Source organism: Penaeus chinensis, chromosome 12, assembly GCF_019202785.1.
Source record: "Penaeus chinensis breed Huanghai No. 1 chromosome 12, ASM1920278v2, whole genome shotgun sequence".
Lineage (NCBI taxonomy): Eukaryota > Metazoa > Arthropoda > Malacostraca > Decapoda > Penaeidae > Penaeus > Penaeus chinensis.
The window spans coordinates 4,209,288-4,214,287 of record NC_061830.1 but is presented as its reverse complement, the minus strand read 5'-3'; the positions used below and the strand labels follow the sequence as shown (position 1 = coordinate 4,214,287).

The following is a 5,000-nucleotide window of genomic DNA, read 5'->3' as shown; positions in this document are numbered from 1 at the left end:
CAATCATCAAACTAAAACACACAAAAAAAAAGAAGAGAAAAACAAACAAACTGAATTCTGTAGATGATCTTGACAATAACTGCTAAAAACAGCTGCAGTAGAAAAAATAAATAAATAAATAAAAAATAAATAAAGAAATATAAGATTAAGTATAGGCCCACAAGAATTACACCAATTTTAATATCAATCTAACCCAAACTCCTCTCAAATTTAAGTAATAACTACAAGACAGGGCAAACATCTACCCTTTAAAAATCGCTGTAGATTTCTCATCTCAACGGCAGCCTTTCGATAGCTACAAATAACCTCTACAGAATATATATCAATTGTAGTAATAGTCTGTGTGCATGTGTAAGGATAAGTATGAGTAAGAGTAAGAGTTTGAGCATGTGTGTGTTTATACAAGTGCGAGTGTGTGACAGACAGACAGAGAGAGAGTGAGAATGAGAGAGTGAGAGAAGAAAGGGGGGAGGGGGATGGGGAGGGGTACAGGGATGGGGATGGGGACGGGGACGAGGAGGAGGAAGAGGAAGAACAAGAGAAAGAGAAAGAAAGGGAGTGAGTAAGAGTGAGTGTGTGAGCGTGTGTGCGTGTGTACGTGTGCATATGTATGTATGTGTATGTATGTGTGTGTGTGTGTGTGTGTGTGTGTGTGTGTGTGTGTGTGTGTGTGTGTGTGTGTGTGTGTGTGTGCGTGTGTGCGTGTGTGCGTGTGTGCGTGTGTGCGTGTGTGTGTGTGTGTGTGTGTGTATGTGTGTGTGTGCGTGTGTGCGTGCGTGTGTACGTGTGTGTGAGTCTGAGAGTGAGGATGACTGTGAGTATGAGTGCATGTTGCTTTGTGAGTAAGTGTGAGTTAGAATAGAAGTGTGAGGATCAAGTGTGAGTGAGTGTGTATGTCTCGCACATGCATGAATATATGCTTGCATCTTATGACACATAAGATTTCTGCATAATCCACATACATAACACTCAATATGAGGTCATTAAATTCACTGTCCATCTTCAAGTCTTGGACATCAAGGTAATTCTTGTGCTGCACTTCTTCAAGGGAAGGAGGAGGGAGTGGGAAGAATATAAAAATGATAACCAATGAAATAATAATACAAAAGTAGAAAAATAAAATGGTAATAACAATGACAAAAACAACAAAAGGAAACAAATGTGTTGATTTTTTTTCTCTCTTTTTCTCTCTTTTTCTTTCTATTAATGAATTATGACAGCAGTAAATAACAAGAGAAATCTGGAACATCCTCCTTTAGGTATATAAATCATTTTCCACAACGAAAAAAAACAAAAAAAAAAACAATAAACAAATAAAAAAAGGGGCAACAATGTAAGAAAATATCAGAATCACTTGAGGTCATAAACATCATAACATTTCCTTCTCCACATTCATTCAACATTCATTCATAAAAAAAAACAACCTTACAAGACATCTTTCACAGTCATACAGTTGAATACATTACAAAAAAAAAAAAAAAAAAAAAAAAAAAAAAAAAAAAAAAAAAAAAAAAAAAAAAAACAGCCATAGATGCATGCCCTCTCAATTAATGTAGAGGAGTGAAGTACATGAATCACCAAAAATAATAGATCATCTATGACAGAAAGATGGAAATACAGTGCGTAAAAGAAGGCCTGAAATTAGGTATGAAATCCAGTATATAATGCGTAGGAGAGTTGTCATCTACCTAAACCATCCTTTCATTATTTGCTATATCAGGTCTGCTCTTTCTGGTATCAGCAAAAGGAAGCTATGAAAATATATTCTAGTGTTATCGATCCACACACACAAAAAAACAGGTTAGACAATCTAAACACCTGTGAAAATATATCTAGTGTGCTTTCTAGACAGCAAGAAGCTATGACAGATACACTACCTAGCACTAACAACTTCTTGCCCCCATTCAACTAAAATATCTGTTCACTATGAAAGAGTTAATCCCCTACCCATTTCCTATAATATTTCAACACTAATACCAGTGCAGATGATAGTACAAGTTCATGCATTGGTTACTTATCACAAGGAAAGGCCAATTAACAAAACTTACAAAAACGCCAACAAAAAATCGTCATAAAAAAAAGAGAACTCAAGAACCACATGCCTAAGCTTTTATAAAAAGAATCGAAAGGTAGCATAAGTGTACGGAAGACATCACAAACAAAAACTTCAACATCTACTCTTTAACATCTACTAAGACATTCTATCAAAAGCAATTTGGAAACCTGGATCTCAATGGAAATCTGTTTTGAAAAGGAAAAAGCCTAGATCTGGGAGGTTCACTCAGGAAAATTAAAAAAGGGTCAGTGAAATTGTTTCAATAATTTATAGATAAAAAAAAAAAATAAAGCTTTGATTCACATGCACCAAATAGGATTATTATCATATGACCAGTAAGATTTTTATCATGAGTATCATCACCAGCTACTTGATAAAAAAAAAAAAAAAAAATAATAATAATAATAAATAAATAAAAGAAATAATAAAAAAAAGTTATTTCGATGAAGAAATACCTTTATGAACTATTTAACCTACTTTGAATATCATAGATTATTGTACTACTTTAAAATACCTAAATATACAACAAGTTTGACATCTGACGGACCTGTCTGTTATCTGTGAGAGCCTTGACAACTGGGGAAAAAAGGCAATTCTACTTTGGCTAACATAGGAACTGCAAAAAGATTAAATGCTAAAGCCAAAAGTAATGCTAACTACATATATAGGCAGGAAAACATATGTATGTATGTATATCTATATATGTGTATGCATATATATATATATATATATATATATATATATATATATATATATATATATATATATATATATATATATATACACATATACACATACATACACACACACACACACATAAATCCACTAGATTCGAACAAGTGAAAAAAGTACAGATGAGGCACTAATTCATCCCTATCCTTGGGAGCCTAACAGCCTTTTAGTAAGAAAAAAATGAAAGAAAAAGAAAAAGAAAAAGAAGAAAAAAATATATATATACATAAATAAAAATAAAAAGCACAAGAGAGGAAGAACAACGGATACCAAAATAAGTAACGCTATAAGAATTACAATGATGTATCACTGAGACTCCACAGTATGTGACTATACTAAGTTAAAACGATTACCAAAATTAACTGTGTGAGAACTTCCGTGATGGCCATATTACAAAAATTACCTAAAAGATGGACTTTCAACAATGCTACCAGTATACAGTATTATAGTCTATCACTAATGTTGGTAATATCAACTCACTATTTACAAGTTTGCATTCACTTAGGTCAGAAACCAGTAAGATGAGAAGAAATGGAGAACATTCACATACTTATGACATATCAATTAAAAAAGAATAAAATACAAATAAAAATAAAAATAAAAATAAATATACATAAATAAATCAAATGAAAAAAAGTTACCCCATATTACCATATATCAGACTTTATCCTAAGAATGAAATTTTTTTCATTGTTCCTTTCTTACCATTATCCAGAAACCTATTTATTCTGTCCTTGTTATAAGCCAAGACATGGGTATTCCTGACAGTAAAATTAATTTACCAGTAAACGCCTTACTAAAAGTCATTCAATACTTTACTTAAATTCTTTACCCTGTAGACATGATCCAATAGCATTTCAAGTACAAAATTCATATTTTTGTAGCCATGAAAGTGATGTACAGAAAATATGCTTTCAAAAAGAAGAAGAAGATGAAGAAGAAGAAGAAAAAAAAATCCACACAAAAAAGACTGTAAAAAGGTGACTGCTTCATCACATCCTGCATAACATAATTTCCCTTGACCTGGAAGAGTCACTGTAATCTTCATAACACACAGGCTATTTAAAGTTGAATTCTGGTTATTCCTGGAGTCCTAAGTCTAAATAATAATTATAAAAAAAAACTATAACGGTAATACAATAGATAAGAGAGAGGCAGCTGGCTCAAAAAGACACCAAAACTTATTTAAAGAACCCTTCATAAACATTTGTACACAACAAACACATATTTTCAATAAAACAGTTCACAAAAGAGCAAACAGACTTCGTTCAGAACAAACCCAAGAATTTTCTACACAGAAAGCAACTGCTAGGTTTACAAATACAAGAAAAGATCCCACCAAATAATTCGAACCCTCCAATTCTTCTGGAATATTCCCACCTGGTCATGGCACATATTTCTATATTACGAAAATTTACATGAATGAACTAAAAGAGGCAAAAGCTGACTTTCAGCCAACACATTTTTTTTTTCTGGGGGGGAAGGGAGAAAACTGAGCATTTCCAAAGCACAAATATATATGTATAAAGAAATGGAGGAAGAAAAGAGAAACTATAAATTGCTTTCTAGACACCTTAATGAAAATAGGTATAAATAGCTGTACAAAAAAAAAAAATCACATAAATCCTCTTTAAAAGAATAAAAATCAGAAGAAAGGAACCCAATCACCTTATTCTAAAGTGTGCAAGGACTTCAATCCTAAATCGATATTTCATGAGACGGGGAAGAAAGATCAAGCACTGAATATTTTTTTGTTTAGTCTATAACAATAATCTTTTTATTGTCTCCTACTAAAGATCCTGGAAAACTGATTCTTCTTGTGGAAACCTTCCTGTACCCTTTTGTGTCTGGAACACAACTACACATTAATTCCTTTTTTTTTCCCAAATCCTAATCAGTGGACACTCTGTCCAAAGGGATCCTTAACACTGGTACTCATATAAAGGCAGATATTGATACAATATCATTATAAGTTAAGGCATAGCAATAATGAGTCAGAAGCCAAGCACATTTTCTTGAATTAAAATATGAATTATGAAAAGCACAAAATAACATAACAGAGCAGAGATTCATCTTGAGTCCCCCTCACAGGTAAAATGACCACGTACAGCAGTTCAGAGAGCTTGTATAGATTTCTTTTATTAATTACCTCTAAAAATGGTTTCTTTGGATTCATTTCTAAGAAAAAGGGATAATTTTCTGGATGGTAGCC

The 5,000-nt window shown here is 32.6% G+C and overlaps 1 protein-coding gene across 1 annotated transcript in view; it reads right to left on the bottom strand.

Moving 5' to 3' along the window:
- LOC125030880 (tetraspanin-1-like) overlaps positions 1-5,000 on the bottom strand; it is a 488,406-nt gene that overhangs the window by 156,891 nt on the left and 326,515 nt on the right. The window lies entirely within an intron of this gene.